The following is an 18,922-nucleotide window of genomic DNA, read 5'->3' as shown; positions in this document are numbered from 1 at the left end:
CACCTACTGTAGTGGAGTGCGGACCAGAGACAGGGAGAAACTAAATCCTACCTGCCAGCCCCGTTGCTCTTAAAAAATATAACAAACTATTTGAGACTATATCTAATGACGTTCTTGTCAATATACTCTTTAAACTCATTTCCTGTATCCCCTTCTCCCTCATACTAGTTCTCAGCCTCTCTCTTTCCCTCTGATAAAGTCCACACTGTAGCAATACATGCTCCACGGTCTCTGTTTCCTGGCAATAATCCCACTTTCCTGTGGATGCTTTCCGATTACATTTAAGGTATTATTCAACCCGCTGTGTCACACTCTTAATCTTGTAAAAATAGCCTCCTTTCTTCTGTCCTATCCTGCCAATCTCCCCTCCCCGAATTTTCTCTGTACTTGAAAGAAATGCCTTCCCTTAGTATCTCTATTCCACTGCTTCTGTCATCTCTGCACCGTCACTGTCCAAATCAGTCTTTTTGCCTCTGCCTTGCGCATTAAAACTACAACATCAACATCTCCACTACGAAGTGCTTGTTTAGCCAGTACATCACCTGCCTTGTTCCCCTCCACCCCCACGTAGGCTGGGACACAAGTAAATCTTATCTGTGTACCCATTTGTCTAATCCTGCCATGGATTGGTAGCACCTCATAAAGCATGTCTTCTCTGCTACGTGAGCTAAAGGCAACACCACACATGAATCAGAGCAAATAACTACTCTGTCTGGCTTGACTTTCTCCACCCACTGCAAGGCCAACAGTATTTCCATCAGCTCCGCCGTATACACATCCATATGATCTGTAATGCGTTTCTGTAGTCTCTCCAATACTTCTAGATCAACTATTGGAGGTGGGAGTAGCCATGGTGGATTCACAGGGATAGCTACCGTTGGACTAAACTCCCTTTTATACAGTCCCATCTCCTTTGCCTGGGTATTACCCAACCACCCAAAGCTTGTGTTCTGCCTTCACTCATGTTCCCAGCATGCCTGTAAAATCCCTTTCGTAGGATGAGACACCACATTTCGCTGTAGGTTAACCCATTAATTCATTGCCAGCTGCTGTCTCCTTATCTGCAATGGCCTATCCCCCTTCTCCACCTGTAGTGCAGCCACTGGGGAGTTCCGAAACGGCCCACTACATATTCTTGCCCCTGTGTGACATCTAGCCTTTCCAATGAGGCCCGGGCTGCCGAACCATACGCTATGCTGCCATAGTCTATTACAAATTGGATCAATGCAACATACATGGTCCTCAATGAGGAACGCCCAGCCTCCCACTCCTTCCCTGTCAGACAGCGTATCACATTTAGCACCTTCATACACTTTCCCACCTCTCTCAAAGTGTTCTGCCCAGGTCAGTCTAGTGTCAAAGTATACCCCAAGAAACCTGAAGGCCCCCACGTTCTCCAAGTTTCATCCATATAACCTCAAGCATACCCCATCTCCCACCTTCCTCCTGGTAAAGAACACTGTCTGAGTTTTATCTACAGAGAACCTGAATCCCCACATTAATGCCCACAGCTCTACCTCATCAATTGCTTCCTGTACCTTCCTGACTATGTATGGCACATTTCTTCCCCTCTTCCATAAGGCCCCATCATCTGCAAATAACGACCTCCCAATATCCGGCCGTACCCGAGAGTAGACATCATTGATCATGTCATGACTGTCCTGTGAGGATCACAATGGGTTAGATCAGCTTGGCAATGGTTGGCAATAACCAGACCTCCTCTCACCCGCAGAGGGGAGGAGGGAACTGGTGTGGGGGTTTTGACACCTCCACACCCTATTGTAAATTAAGGTAGAAGAAGACTCTCTCTTATCCCCTCCAGCTTCGGCGAAAGGAATGTACTTTGTTAACAGACTGGTTCCTGACGAAACTCTAACACGTTCAAAAAACTGAATACTGGAACAATATTTCTAACATAAGAATGTAGGGAATGGTCAGTGGGGAGCTATGGAAAACAAATGTCATATTGTTTTTAATTTTGGCTGGCTGGCTTACCTTCAAATAAGCAGCTTCAGGAGCGAATGGAACAGAGTGAACTCTGCAGTTCTGTTCAGGACTACACAACGAACAAAGGCACCCATACGTAAATACATTCATGATTTTTTTTCTCCAAATGGGCGGCGGTTCATGTGCAAACTATATGATTAATGTGAGAACAGTTCTGAAATGTATCGACGATAAGTGTTTTTTTCCCTCTCGCTCCTTTTCCATGTCGTGGTGTAGAAAGCCACCATATTTTAAAAGTCCGCTAGGGACCTTTGTCTCATGTATTAAGTGTGTATGTTATCTTGTGATTATTTAATTAGCTAGTAAATAAATAATTAAACCAATTTGTGTAGTACTGAATCATGAGTAAGGCTGGGGTTATTGTAGATCCAAGTAGGTTACAACTTTTTATTTAACTAGGCAAGTCAGTTAAGACAAAATTCCTATTTACAATGATAGCCTACCCCGGCCAAACCCAGATGATTATGGGTCAATTGGGCGCTACCTTATGGGACTCCCAATCACGGCGAGGATGTGACGCAGCCTGGATTTGAACAAGGTGCTGTAATGATGCCTCTTGCACTGAGATGCAGTGCCTTAGACCGCTGCGCCACTTGGGAGCTCAACTGTTCAGAATGATGATATGATAAGAGGTTATGATTAATAAGATGACTGTTTATCAATGGAATAGATATACAGTTGAAGTTGGAAGTTTACACACACTTAGGTTTTCAACCACTCCACAAATTTCTTGTTAACAAACTATAGTTTTGGCAAGTCGGTTAGGACATCTACTTTGTGCATGACACAAGTCATTGTTCCAACAATATTGTTTACAGACAGATTATTTCACTTACAATTCACTGTATTACAATTCCAGTGGGTCAGAAGTTTACATACACTAAGTTGACTGTGCCTTTAAACAGCTTGGAAAATTCCAGAAAATTATGTTATGGCTTTAGACACTTCTGATAGGCGAATTGACATCATTTGAGTCAATTGGAGGTGTACCTGTGGATGTATTTCAAGGCCTACCTTCAAACTCAGCGCCTCTTTGCTTGACATCATGGGAAAATCAAAAGAAATCAGCCAAGACCCCAGAAAAAAATTGTAGACCTCCACAAGTCTGGTTCATCCTTGGGAGCAATTTCCAAATTATAATCCAAATTATAATCTGTCTGTAAACAATTGTTGGAAAATTGAGATTACTTGTGTCATGCACAAAGTAGATGTCCTAACCGACTTGCCAAAACAAGAAATTTGTGGGGTGATTGAAAAACCAGTTTTAATGACTCCAACCTAAGTGTATGTAAACTTCCGACTTCAACTGTACATGTATGCTTAGTTGAATACACTGAAAGCAAATTTACAGATACCAAAAACAATTTAATCCAATCAATGTTTCTAAATATCATGTGGCTGTCCATGGCACTGATTTCTGTGTGTGTTTGTGTGTGTGAGTGTGTGTGTGTGTGTGTGTGCATGTGAGCGCAAAGGTAAAAAAAATTAGAGTTGATTCACCCTAAATGTAGACTAGTTGAACGCAAATGCCATCCTCCTCTCTTTCATGTTGACAAAACGGTATATGGCTCTGCCATACAGTACATATTTCATTTTGGTTTTCATTGGCTACATAGCTAAAATGCTTGCTAGCCTAACTTCCTTGCATGGGCAACAACGAACCAGCTAAGTCGACTAGCTAGTTAACGTGAGCCTACTAGGCTACATCTAGGCTACATATTGAACTTCAATCATCTTAGACCAGTGGCACAATATATAAATGTATTGTTAGATCAGAATCACATCATAATCATTGGCCTGTACAGAGAATCACAGTGCATTCGGAAAGTATTCAGACCCATTGACTTTTTACACATTTTGTTACATTACAGCCTTATTCTAAAATTGATAAAATTATATACAATCTACACACAATACCCTATAATGACAAAGCAAAAATAGGTTTTTAGACATTTTTGCACATTTATATAATTTTAAAAAACTGAAATACCATATTTACATAAGTACTCAGGCAATTTATTATGAGATTCGAAATTGCGCTCAGGTGCATCCTGTTTCCATTGATCATCCTTATGATGTTTCTACAACTTGATTGGAGTCTACCTGTGGTAAATTCAATTGATTGGACATGATTTAGAATGGCACACACTTGTCTATATAAGGTCCCACAGTTGACAACCAAGCCATGAGGTAGAAGGAATTGTCTGTTGCGCTCAGAGACAGGATTGTGTCAAGGCACAGAACTGGGGAAGGGTACCAAAAAATGTCTGCAGCATTGAAGGTCCCCAAGAACACAGTGGCCTCCATCATTCTTAAATGGAAGAAGTTTGGAACCACCAAGACTCTTCCTAGAGCTGGCCGCCCTGCCAAACTGAGCAATCGGGGGAGAAGTGCCTTGGTCAGGGATGTGACCAAGAACCTGATGGTCACCCTGACAGAGCTCCAGAGTTCCTCTGTGGAGATTGGAGAACCTTCCATAAGGAAAACCATCTCTGCAGCACTCCACCAATCAGGACTTTATGGTAGAGAGGCCAGACGGAAGCCACTCCTCAGTAAAAGGCACATGACAGCCTGCTTGGAGTTTGCCAAAAGGCACCTAAAGGACTCTCAGATTATGAGAAACAAGAATCTCTGGTCTGATGAAACCAAGATTGAACTCTTTGGCCTGAATGCCAAGCGCCATGTCTGGAGGAAACCTGGTACCATCCCTACGGTGAAGCATGGTGGTGGCAGCATCATGCTGTGGGGATGTTTTTCAGCGGCAGGGACTGGGAGACTAGTCAGGATTGAGGGGAAGATGAACGGAGCAAAGTACAGAGAGATCCTTAATGAAAACTTGCTCCAGAGCGCTCAGGACATCACCTTCCAACAGGACAATGACCCTAAGCACACAACCTGTCCTTGAGTGGCCCAGCCAGTGCCCAGCCTTGAACCCGATCGAACATCTCTGGAGAGACCTGAAAAAATCACCTTCCAACAGGAAAACGACCCTAAGCACACAGCCAAGACAACGCAGGAGTGGCTTCGGGACAAGGCTCTCAACCTGAGCTTGAGCAGATCTGCATAGAAGAATGGGAGAGACTCCCCAAATACAGGTGTGCCAAGCTTGTAGTGTCATACCCAACAAGACTCAAGGCTGTAATCACTGCCAAAGGTGCTTCAACAAGGTACTGAGTAAAGGGTCTAAATTCTTATGTAAATGTGATATTTCAGTTGTTGTTTCTTTATACGTTTGCAAAAATTTCTCAACCTGTTTTTACTTTGTCATTATGGGCTGTTATGTGTAGATTGACGAGGAACAAAAACGATTTAATCCATTTTAGAATAAGGCTGTAAAGTAACACAATTTGGAAAAAGTCAAGGGGTCTGAATACTTCCCGAATGCACTGTAAGTCAAAACCACAAGTCCAAATCCACATCTCCGTCCATGGCTTAGGAAAGGTCTGATTTAGCAAGCTAGCTACTGCAGGACAACGACGCAAGCAGACCAGAAACAGACATGTTTTTTCTGACAATTACGTTTTGCATAGGATGTGATTTAATTGGTGTGAAGCCAAATCCAAACTGGCCTCCCTTGGGGTCGTTTTTCTGCGCCAGGACAACCCACAGCTAAGCTCAGCTCTACACTGATTGGCTAATTCTTTATAATTCTTTTATAAAAATGTTTAGCAAGGGAAGTCAAATGCTTGCTGGCATCAATCATACTACCCACTACTGCGACCTGTATGCTCTCATTGGCTGGCCCTCGCTCCATATTCGTCGCCAAACCTACTGGCTCCAGGTCATCTATAAGTCTGTGCTAGGTAAAGCCCTGCCTTATCTCAGCTCACTGGTCACCATAGCAGCACCCACCCATAGCACGCGCTCCAGCAGGAATATTTCACTGGTCACCCCCAAAGCAAATTCCTCGTTTGGCTGCCTTTCCTTCCTTCCAGTTCTCTGCTGCCAATGACTGGAACGAATTGCAAAAATCACTGAAGCTGGAGACTCATATCTCCCTCACTAACTTTAAGCACCAGCTGTCAGAGCAGCTCACAGATCACTGCACCTGTACATAGCCCATCTGTAGATAGCCTATCCAACTACCTCATCCCCATACTGATATATTTTATTATTTTTTATTGTTTTTTTGCTCCTTTGCACCCCAGTATCTCTACTTGCACATTCATCTTCTGCACATCTATCACTCCAGTGTTTAATTGCTAAATTGTAATTATTTAGCCACTATGGGCTATTTATTGCCTTACCTCCCTTATCTTACCTCATTTGCACACACTGAATATAGACTTTTTCTATTGTGTTATTGACTGTATGTTTGTTTATTCCATGTGTAACTCTGTGTTGTTGTTTTTGTCACACTGCTTTGCTCTATCTTGGCCAGGTCGCAGTTGTAAATGAGAACTTGTTCTCAACTGGCCTACCTGGTTAAATAAAGGTGAAATACATTTTTGGGAAAATTAAAAAAATCAATCAAATACTACTGCGGCAACATGTCATACTCTTTTGTTCCAGACAGCATCATACATGGGCTACACATACTGAGACATAGGGGCAATGTTTCCCTTGCTCTGATGATTTCTCCGGTGAGATTCAGCCACTTGCGATTTGACAGAACATTATGAATACACAGAGACGAAAAATACAAATAATTGTATATTTTGTGTTTTTTTTATTAATAAAATATTTGGGGAAGTCTGGCTTCCTTTGGCATCCATGAATACACGCCACTGTCTTAGACATGCTTGGAAGAGGATATAGTTTAGTTGATGACTTGTCGAATCTCACATTCTTAACCTTAAAGGAAAGAGGAAGCATGAGAGAGCTGTCTGCTGTGTGTGTCTGACCATGTTTGTGTGAAAGAGAGAGTATGTAGACCCCAATGTGTTTTTTTTTTTGTTGATTAACCCTAACCCTAGTTTCATGTCCACACCCCGGCTCAACTCCAACCCTAGCCCTAACTACAGCTCGGTACAGTGTAATAATGACAATACTTGTTACACTATAATTACAGGAATAAATACAAAGTCATAGGGCACTGTGTTGTAATGTGTAAACATCCATATCGTGGAAGATCCGCATATAGCTAAATTTTAATTTAAAGGCACTGTTCGTGGAGTCTGCATTCACGGTAAACGCTGCATATCTTGGCTCAATTCTAAATTACCTTTACATTTAAACGCGGATCTTCCGTCATACTTCCGCGATACGGATTGAATCCAGCCCTAACTTTAATTAAAATGAAATAGACTCAAACCCTGTCTGATGGAAGTTTGACATAAAACAAATGAAGAAAAACATTTATTTTGGGCTGATATCCACTTCTGCTTTTGGGGTTTTGTTTCAGCCGGTCTCTTTCAGTGTCACGTTCTGACCAGTATAAGGGGTTATTGTAGTTTGGTCAGGACGTGGCAGGGGGTGTTTGTTTTATGTGGTTCGGGGTTTTTGGGTATTGTTCTATGTTGTGTATTTCTTTGTTGGCCTGGTATGGCTCTCAATCAGGAACAGCTGTACATCGTTGTTGCTGATTGGGAGTCATACTTAGGTAGCCCTTTTTTCACTTGTGTTTTGTGGGAAGTTGTTTTTGCATTGCTGTGTGTAGCCTGCAAGACTGTCGTTCGTTCGTTTTCTTACGTGTCTCAATAAAAGTTAAATATGAGCACTCGACCCGCTGCGCCTTGGTATACTCCATACGACGACCGTTACACAGTTTCACTAAATCAAATTTATATAGCCCTTCTTACATCAGCTGATATATCAAAGTGCTGTACAGAAACCCAGCCTAAAACCCCAAACAGCAAGCAATGCAGGTGTAGAAGCACAGTGGCTAGGAAAAACTCCCTAGAAAGGCCAGAACCTAGGAAGAAACCTAGAGAGGAACCAGGCTATGAGGGGTGGCCAGTCCTCTTCTGGCTGTGCCGGGTGGAGATTATAACAGAACATGGCCAAGATGTTCATAAATGACCAGCATGGTCAAATAATAGTAATCACAGTGAACAGGTCAGGGTTCCATAGCCGCAGGCAGAACAGTTGAAACTGGAGCAGCAGCACGGCCAGGTGGACTGGGGACAACAAGGAGTCATCATGCCAGGTAGTCCTGAGGCATGGTCCTAGGGCTCAGGTCCTCCGAGAGAGAGAAAGAAAGAATTAGAGCTTACTTAAATTCACACAGGACACCGGATAAGACAGGAGAAATACTCCAGATATAGCAGACTGACCCTAGCCCCCCCGACACAAACTACTGCAGCATAAATACTGGAGGCTGAGACAGGAGAGGTCAGGAGACACTGTGGCCCCATCCGATGATACCCCCGGACAGGGCCAAACAGGCAGGATATAACCCCACTCACTTTGCCAAAGCACAGCCCCCACACCACTAGAGGGATATCTTCAACTAGCAGCACTACTGCTGAACTAGTGCCCCAACCACAACACTCCACCCCCCCAACAACACTTACACCATCACCCCTGGTACATCACAAGGTCAACGAGAGGATCACAGAGGGCATGTTTCCGTTCACAATTATTTTCAGTGTATTTCTGCTTTGTTACTTCCCCTTGTTGGTTTAAAAACATGTGGTTGTATAATTCCACCTCCGACACTGTCACGGCTTTCTGAAGAATGGGACCAAAGCGCAGCGTGTGTATCATTCCACATTTTATTTAAACTGTGAAACTATGCAAGACATACAAATAAACTCATAAACCAACAAACCGTGACGACGCGGTGCAACATACACTTACTCAAAATATAATCTCCCACAAACCCAGGTGGGAAAAACAACTACTTAAGTATGATTTCCAATTAGAGACAACGATGACCAGCTGCCTCTAATTGGAGATCATCCCAAAAAAGCCCAACATAGAAATACAAAAACTAGAACATAACAACATAGAAAATCTAAACTAGAAAAAAAACATCACGCCCTGACCAGCTTTCTATGGTCAGGACGTGACAGACACCTTCAAAATAATAGCTATGCAGGAGTCGGCTAGCGCGAATCTGATTGAATCTAGCCTTGAGTCTAAAAGTGTCAGGACACAGTTTAGACACAGTGTCTAAGCAATGCTGATTCCTTGGCTAGTGTGAGAATCCTAATCTTGAGAATGTAATCATGATGATCAGTGACAAAACAACTGTGACGAATGTGTATCGCTGAAATAGCAGCAAAGAAAAACATAACTTAGTAGCACCCTTCACCCCACTGCCTTCAACCCATTTTATTATTTCAGTTGTTGCTCAGTTCAAGACCTTTATGCTTTTGACTCATGACGAATCAAATGACTCAGACAGACAGTAGTATAGGTCAACAGTGTTGGTTGAAGAATGTGATATCCGTTTACATTGTACATTCTTGACAATGGCAACTGGTCAATTTGCTTTACACACTTATTGATTTAGACAAGTCTTTTACATTGTGTAATACATTGAAAAGATAAAATCAACAAAAAAGATATCACAATATTTAACATATCTGTTATGAGGTCTGTGTGTAGCTTGTGTAGAGGAGTCAGGCCCAGGGGCCTGTTGCACAAAAGTAGAATTAAGACATCCGGGATAAATGACTCAGCTGAGCTCAATGAAGCCAAAACATGTGCGTCCAGGCTTAATTGGTTGCACAAAGACCAAGCCAGGATGAGCAGACACGGATTCATTAAGCCAGGTGAAACCAATCCTGGATAGGTGCGCGCTCACGGCTCACTCAAATAGACCCCGCCACAGATCACAGATTAACTGATTTACCATGGCAACTAGAGCCGCGTACTTTTCCCCGTCGGAAGCACAAATCCTCATGGAGGCATACGAGGAGGTAAAAGATATAATTAAGAAGAAAGGCAACACCGCCACAGTGATAAAGCAAAGAGAAAAAGCGTGGCAAAGTATTGCAGACCGCCTGAATGCGTAAGTAGTGCACAATTACACAGTCACCGCTCCGCTGAAACATCACAATTACAATTCAAATATTTAATTCACATCTCCAAAAATGCAGTTGTACTGTAATTATGAAACGGTTAAATTTTTAATTGAAATGCACTGCAGATATGAGTGAAATTGTGTAAAGTAACTCCATCACACTGTATAAAGCTATGATAGATTTTTTTATATTTTTACTGAAAACAAGACAAAAATACCAAGTAATTTTTTGCAGTGTGACTCCATTAAATGTGTGTGTGTGTGTGTGTGTGTGTGTGTGTGTGTGTGTAGATTAAACATGAACGGGCCAAAACGGACATGGCAGCAGGTCAAAATCAAATACAAGAACATTCTGCAGAATGGTATGGTCCCTGACTAATATTTAACAAAGCACAAGCATATATTGTACCCAGAAGGTGCCTGCTCACACATTGTCTGTACTGTTTTAGCAGTGAAAAAGAATACCCACAGACAAGGCACGGGTGGTGGGTCACCAAAGGCTGACCTTACCCCAGCAGAGGACATGGCCTTGGAGCTAAATAAAGGCAGGCCCGTCTTAGAGGGGATCCCTGGGGGGAAAGAGACGAGCATAGGTTCCTCCCAAGATGCCACCCGCTTCATTCAAGGTATGTCCTTCCATCTCTACATGGGATACAACCACATTCATATTGAATCAATTTGGACTGTCTGACTTTGGTTTACCTATTGCCTTGCAGTGTCTGGCAGCACTGTGTTCCTGTTAGAGCCACCAGCACAAGCACCAGACGATGCTGATCCAGTGAGTACTCCATCAAAGGCATACTGTAGGCCTGGCATGTCTTGTCTACTAGCTTCAATATGAATCCGATTAAATGTGATAGGGTGAAGGCCCCAGTGCAGCAGCAACAGCACATGATGGAGACGATGATGAGGAGGAGACCATCTCTCTGGATTCCAGAAGGCATGAGGTATCATGTTAAGACTGTGAAAGTACTATTTACTCTACAATGGTGAGGAGTCCTCATCAAAATCAGAAAATCTAATTTCTTTTACAGGACCCAGATGCTATACAGTGGGAAAACCAGCCTGGCAACATAGTGCGTATTAATAAAAGGACACCACATCCTGCCAAATTCCAGCTGCGCTAATTGTATTGTGTTCACAGAGCTCACAAGCTATCAGAAAGTTGTATGGCAACCACCTCCGGCGCCAAATAGAACTGGCAGACATAGACATTCAGTACAAGAAGAAAAAGATGGAAAATCTTGCACTGGAGTCCGAAGTAAAAAAGAGGACAATTAGGAAACTGGACCTTGAAATGAGAAAACTTGAGGGAGGTGAGATATGCCTTCAATGTACACTGTATGCTAACTGTAACACAAATGTATTAATCATTATTTTTCTTTCCTCCCCCAGCTCCAAGAAGATGACACAGCTCAAAATAAAAATTAGGTATATTCTCGTAAAGTCAAGTGAGCCATGACATATGAGCTCTTATTGTGAGCACACAGGACGGTGGCATCTTTCTAAGGTTTTTTTTATTTTCCCAGCAATCAGTACAACCAAGTCATCGTTATAAGGCATCGCCCTCTTTTGCCCACCCCCCCAGCACCAGGTGTGGCCAATAGCCTATATGAAGGCCCAAAATTGTGTGTTCCTTTCTGCTCTGACAATGGCATGCCCATTCGTGCGAGATGTGGTGGATGAAGAAGCACTTGTGCTGAGGAGAGCCTTCAGGCGAGAAAGGGTCTTCAGGGACCGGTTGGACCCACTGGCCTTCCCTGATGACCATCTATATGAAAGATACCTGATGCCATCTGCAGAAAACCTGTATCTATGCAGACTACTGGGTCCCAGGATTAAGCACCGCACTGCACGGAGCCATGCACTGAGTGTGGAGCAAATGGTTTGTGTGGCCTTGCGCTTTTTTGCTAGTGGAGCCTTCCTGTACTCAGTGGGGGATGCTGAACAAGGCCACAATTTGCCGCACAATAAGGAGTGTGTGTCTGGCTATCAAAGCATTAGCAGATGTCTTCATCTCCTTCCCTGGCCACAGAAGACTCTGTGACATCAAAGAGGAGTTCTATAGGATTGCAGGTAAGAGGATCTACAAATTACAGGACAACTGTTAACACATAGTAGGATACTCATTACTTTGTGTGACAGGTTTCCCCAATGTCATTGGTGCAGTGGACTGCACACACATAAGGATAAAAGCCCCCTCAGGTGCCCATGAGGCCGATTTTGTGAATAGGAAATCCTTTCACAGCATTAATGTTCAGGTGAACATAACTTTTTGATATTGTCCATTGACGAACACTCTGCATTGCCAGTGATGTGCATTGATTGGTGTAATATTCCTCATCTTATGATTTCAGATGGTCTGCAATGCTGACTGTGTGATCAGCAATGTTGTGGCAAAATGGCCTGGCTCAGTCCATGACTCCAGAATCTTTCGGGCCTCTGAAATCTATCAGTGCCTATCACAAGGTAAGCCACACAACCCCTATTTATAACCATCATGGCTGTGTCAAGAATATCACTGTGTTTATGAGGTAGTAATGATGAGATTTTGTGTTGACAGGTGAATTCTCTGGTGTGTTGCTGGGAGACAGGGGGTATGGCTGCCAGCCTTTTCTCCTGACACCTTTCACAGACCCCCAGGAAGCACAGCAGGCCTACAACCATGCCCATGCCAGGACCAGGGCCAGAGTTGAAATGACCTTTGGCCTCCTGAAGGCACGCTTTCACTGCCTTCACAAATTAAGGGTCAGCCCTGTTAGGGCATGTGATATTACTGTGGCTTGTGCTGTCCTCCACAATGTGGCCTGCCTGAGGAAGGAGAGGGCCCCCAGAGTGCCACCAGCCATGGACTGGGACAATCCGGCAATCTTCCCTGATGACGACAGTGGTCGGCTGCTGAGGGACCAATATGTGTTGAATTATTTTAGTTAGTATGTGTGCTTTCAATTTTGGTTAAATATGTCCTGCGGTGGCAGAGGAATTGGGGTTTTTTTGGGTTCGTTTTTTTACGAATTTGGCCTCTTATGATGTTTGTGCGGTATACTGTGTGTAATACAAGGCTGCAGGGAGGCTACTGCATCCATTCATTTGTCTGTTCAGTTGATGTGTATGGATTTGTCCTGCATTTATTTTAGTGTGCAGACATGCAGGGTGTGTTATATACAGACCTTTGAATGTGTATGTATCATTTTGTATAATATGCTTGGATTCTGTGCTTTCCATCTTGTAGTCACTGTGACTTCAGTTTCGAAAGGAGCTGATGGTTTACCTGCTTTGTTTTGTCCTTATTCAATAAAGGAACATAATGTTACACATTGTGTTTTTATATTCATATGGAATGTGTATTTGTTTATATGACAGAGTACTAGGGCCACACTGAAGAAAAAGGATAAAGTCATACATTTATGAGGCTGGTTCTTTCTGCAGAAAAGCTACATATTGTTTTTACAGTTTTGATACTTATGACAATGTGATACTTAATATTCTGGCACATCAGCATGTCTTTGTTTATGAAACCATACTGAAGTACAATTTCACGAAATGCCCCACATCTGTCATTTTAACAACTGTCCTCCTTTAAAACAACCGGTTACAATATTATTACTTGTGTTTTTTTCCCCTCTGTGGCCCTAATATTCTATCATTTTATATATAGCCTTATAGTCTATGGGAAACTGTAAATTCTCTAATGATAGCAACATAATCTAAAAATTATTTTTTATCCAAAATATTTGAAATTAATGATCACAAACGTTTAAATAATGACAGTGGGTCTAGTTATATGTGATAACAATGTATAGTGAGCAGTGAAATAACTATTGGTTTCCATTTGTGGTGACTGCTGACTGACATTAGGGATGAGATTAAATAGATCCTGGAATTTAGCCTGGTCTGGAGCAGGCTAGCTCCACAGAATAAATCTCCATGGTAATTTATACCATAACATATCCTCCTGCCGGATTACGGATCAATTGAGCCAGGATCACCAAGATATCCTGGCTTAATCCCTTATCCTAGTTTTGTGCAACAGGCAGCTGGACAGCAGATATGAGTAAATAAACGTAATTTACTCAAAATAGGCAAATACAATACAATAAAGCAAGCCCACATAACAGACCGTATAACATACAAACAATCACTCACAAAAAAACATGGGGGAACAGAGGGTTAAATAATGAACAAGTAATTGGGGAAGTGAAACCAGGTCTGTAAAACAAAGACAAAACAAATGGAAAATGAAAAGTGGATTGGCGATGGCTAGAAGGCCGGTGACGTCGACTGCCGAACGCCGCCCGAACAAGGAGAGGGACCGACTTCGGCGGAAGTCGTGACAGTATCACCATTTACACTTTTCAAAATGGTCAAACAATTATTATTTTTTGCATTGGACATTTTAACCTTTGACATATGTTACAAAAGGCAATGATGCTAAGCAATGATGATACAGGGGGAAGAGCGTCATTTTTTTAGGGGGTAGATCAGCTTTAATATTGCATACAGATTGTGGCTTCTATCAATGTCATTGTCTGCATCATTCTCAGTCCCCCATATATATATTCTTTTATTATATACAGTACCAGAAAAAAGTTTGGACACACCTACTCATTCCAGGGTTTTCTTAATTTTTTACTATTTTCTACATTGTAGAATAATAGTGAAGACATCGCAACTACGAAATAACACATATGGAATCATGTAGTAACCAAAAAAGTGTTAAACAAATCAAAATATATTTTATATTTGAGATTCTTCAAAGTAGCCACCATTTGCATTGATGACAGCTTTGCACACTCTAGGCATTATCTCAACCAGCTTCATGAGGTAGTCACCTGGAATGCATTTCAATTAACAGGTGTGTGTCATGGTTGTCGTCGGTGATGGAGGACCAAAACGCAGCAGGTATGTGTATGCTCATCTTGATGATTATTTATTTTCAAAATGAATACCAAAACAACAAAACACGAGAACTAACGAACAAACAACAACAAACAGTCTGGCAAAGCATAAGGCGCAACACAGAACAATCACCCACAAATAACAAACACAAACACACCCTAATATATGGGACTCTCAATCAAAGGCAGATAGACAACACCTGCCTTCAACTGAGAGTCCCAACACCAATTTACCAAACATAGAAACAGACATACTAGACTAAACATAGAATACCTGAAAACCAAACAGTGCCCAAAAACCCCGGAATACTTAAACCAAATGCCCCTTCAACAAAACACACCACCCCGAACCACATAAAACGAATACCCTCTGCCACGTCCTGACCAAACTACAATACTAATTAACCCTTATACTGGCCAGGACGTGACAGTACCCCCCCTTAAAGGTGCTAACCCCGGAAGCACCTTAAAAACAAAAAACAAAAAAACAACAACCCCAAACAACAAAACAAATTTCCCCTCTACTAAAAGGGAGGGAAGGGAGGGTGGCTGCCGTCAACGACGGCACTGTGCTACACCCCCCCTCCCCAACCCACCTATATCAGGAGGTGGCTCCGGTTCTGGCCGTTCCGGGCAGTCGGGCCACTCTGGCAGCTCGGTGCAGTCTGGCAGCTCGGTGCAGTCTGGCAGCTCGGGGCAGTCTGGGCAGTCTGGCAGCTCGGGACAGTCTGGGCAGTCTGGCAGCTCGGGACAGTCTGGGCAGTCTGGCAGTTCAGGGCAGTCTGGCCACTCCGGCAGTTCAGGGCAGTCTGGCCACTCCGGCAGTTCAGGGCAGTCTGGCCACTCCGGCAGTTCAGGGCAGTCTGGCCACTCCGGCAGTTCAGGGCAGTCTGGCCACTCCGGCAGTTCAGCGCAGTCTGGCCACTCCGGCAGTTCAGCGCAGTCTGGCCACTCCGGCGACTGTTGACTGGCGGGCAGCTCTGACGACTGTTGACTGGCGGGCAGCTCCGACGACTGTTGACTGGCGGGCAGCTCCGACGACTGTTGACTGGCGGGCAGCTCCGACAACTGTTGACCGGCGGGCAGCTCTGACGACTGTTGACTGGCGGGCAGCTCTGACGACTGTTGACTGGCGAGGCTGGGTTTACGCACTTGAAGGCTAGTGCGGGGAGCGGGAACAGGACAAGTCGGACTGGGTTGACGCACTTCCGGGTCCGCACGAGAGACAGGAGCTGGAAACCCAGGGCTATGGAGGCGCACAGTCGGTCTAGATCTTACCTCCTGCACAACCCGCCTTGGCTGGATGGAACTAGTAGCCCTGTACAAGCGGGGTGCTCGTACAGGGCAGACTGGGCTGTGCAGGGGCCTGATGGTAGCCGTGCGTAGAGCGGGAGTTGGGTAGCCTGGTCCTCGGAGGCGTACCGGCGACCAGATGCGCTGCGCAGGCATCCTCCTACCAGGCTGGATGCCCGCTCTAGCACGGCACCTGCGAGGGGCTGGAATAACTCGCACCGGACTGTGCGTGCGTATGGGTGAGATAGTGCGCTCCTCAGCGAAACATAGCGCTCTCCACCCCATACGCTCTTCCATATAACCACGGGTAGCTGGCTTCCGGCTCTTCCTACGCCTAGCCAAACTACCCGTGTGCCCCCCCCAAAAAATGTATTGGGGGTGCCTCTCGTGCTTCTCCCTCAGCGCGTCCATGGCCTCGTACCTCCGCCTCTCTGCCTTGGCTGCCTCAATTTCCCACTGCGGGCGGCGATAATCCCCAGCCTGGTGCCAAGGTCCGGCCCCGTCCAGAACTTCCTCCCAGGTCCACTTCTCCCGCCAGTCCAATTCGAAGTCCCTCTGCTCCTTCCTCTGCTGCTTGGTCCATAGTTGGTGGGTGATTCTGTCACGGTTGTCGTCGGTGATGGAGGACCAAAACGCAGCAGGTATGTGTATGCTCATCTTGATGATTATTTATTTTCAAAATGAATACCAAAACAACAAAACACGAGAACTAAAGAACGAACAACAACAACAACAACAACAACAACAACAACAACAACAACAACAACAACAACAACAACAACAACAACAACAACAACAAACAGTCTGGCAAAGCATAAGGCTCAACACAGAACAATCACCCACAAATAACAAACACAAACACACCCTAATATATGGGACTCTCAATCAAAGGCAGATAGACAACACCTGCCTTCAACTGAGAGTCCCAACCCCAATTAACCAAACATAGAAACAGACATACTAGACTAAACATAGAATACCTGAAAACCAAACAGTGCCCAAAAACCCCAGAATACTTAAACCAAATGCCCCTTCAACAAAACACACCACCCCGAACCACATAAAACGAATACCCTCTGCCACGTCCTGACCAAACTACAATACTAATTAACCCTTATACTGGCCAGGACGTGACAGTGTGCCTTCTTAAAAGTTAATTTGTGGAATTTATTTTCTTCTTAATGCATTTGAGCCAATCAGTTGTGTTGTGACTAGGTAGGAGTGGTATACAGAAGATATCCCTATTTGGTAAAAGACCAAGTCCATATTATGGCAAGAAAAGCTCAAATAATCAAAGAGAAATGACAGTCCATCATTACTTTAAGCCATGAAGGTCAGTCAATCTGGAAAATTTTAAGAACTCTGAAAGTTTCTTAAAGTGCAGTCGCAAAAACCATCAAGCGCTATGATGAAACTGGCTCTCATGAGGACCGCCACAGGACAGGAAGACCCAGAGTTACCTCTGCTGCAGAGAATAAATTCATTAGAGTTAACTGCATCTCAGATTGCAGTCCAAATAAATGCTTCACAGAGTTCAAGTAACAGACACATCTCAACATCAACAGTTCAGAGGAGACTGTGTGAATTAGGCCTGTTTCTTGCTTGGGCCAAGAAACAAGAACAATGGACATTAGACTGGTGGAAATCTGTCCTTTGGACTGATGAGTCCAAATGTGAGATTTTTGGTTCCAAACGCCAACAGGACAATGATCCAAATCACACCTCCAGGCTATGTAAGGGCTATTTGACCAAGAAGGAGAGTGATGGAGTGCTGCATCAGTTGACCTGGCCTCCACAATCACCCGACCTCAACCCAATTGAGGTTGTTTGTGTCACGCTGGTATAAGGGATCGGGAGACGTGCAGGAATGCGTAATAGAGTTTTTTATTATACCCAAATTACAGCATGCCGTGTACAGGCACGGTGACGAAGACCAAACAAACACGTATACAACACACAGGGTTAAAACCCAAACAAAAGAGCGAGGAGTACCTCAAATAAATAACACAAGCGCACAATGATTATCACACAGGAGGAGACCCGTAATCATCTGCGCAATCCACAATGGCACAAATGCCAAAACACACAGCACAGGTACTCACACGACCAACGAACATTGTAACAATAATCGGCAGGACACTGTTAACCAAGGACACACTTACACAATTACTAATCACTGGGAATAGGGGCCAGGTTTGCGTAATGAAAGTTCCAGATGGATCTGTGACAGTTTGGGATGAGTTGGACCGCAGAGTGACGGAAAAGCAACCAAAAAGTGCTCAGCATATGTGGGAACTCCTTCAAGACTGTTGGAAAAGCATTCCTCATGAAGCTGGTTGAGAGAATGCCAAGAGTGTGCAAAGCTGTCATCAAGGCAAAAGGTGGCTAATTTGAAAAATCTAAAATCTAAAATATATTTGTATTTGTTTAACACTTTTTTGGTTGCTACACGATTCCATATGTGTTAGTTTTGATGTCTTCACTATTATTCTACAATGTAGAAAATAGTAAAAAATAAAGAAAAACCCTTGAATGAGTAGGTGTGTCCAAACTTTTGACTGGTACTGTATATTATTTTAAATATGTATATACAGTATATATTTTTATATATTTTCCTTCTTTATTATTTTCCCCTAACCCTATCACCCCTCCCATAATTGGAGTAAACTAACGGACAACAATACTTAGGCATCTACTTCCAGCTTATTCATACTATATACATTTTACAGCCATTATATTTTACATTAGTTATCTGTTGTTTTTTGGGGGTGTCCCAGCCTTCAGCTACACTTAAACCCTCCCATCTATCCCT

The 18,922-nt window shown here is 43.6% G+C and overlaps 1 long non-coding RNA gene across 1 annotated transcript; it reads left to right on the top strand.

Annotated features, from left to right (window-relative positions):
• The first annotated feature begins 10,951 nt into the window (after positions 1–10,951).
• LOC115176200 (uncharacterized) lies at positions 10,952–11,218 on the top strand. Its single transcript, XR_003872171.1, has 2 exons — positions 10,952–10,995; positions 11,064–11,218. It is a non-coding gene; the product is annotated as an uncharacterized LOC115176200 (long non-coding RNA).
• The last annotated feature ends 7,704 nt before the right edge of the window (positions 11,219–18,922 follow it).

Source organism: Salmo trutta, chromosome 36, assembly GCF_901001165.1.
Source record: "Salmo trutta chromosome 36, fSalTru1.1, whole genome shotgun sequence".
Classification (NCBI taxonomy): domain Eukaryota; kingdom Metazoa; phylum Chordata; class Actinopteri; order Salmoniformes; family Salmonidae; genus Salmo; species Salmo trutta.
This window is presented reverse-complemented; position numbering and strand designations above follow the sequence as displayed.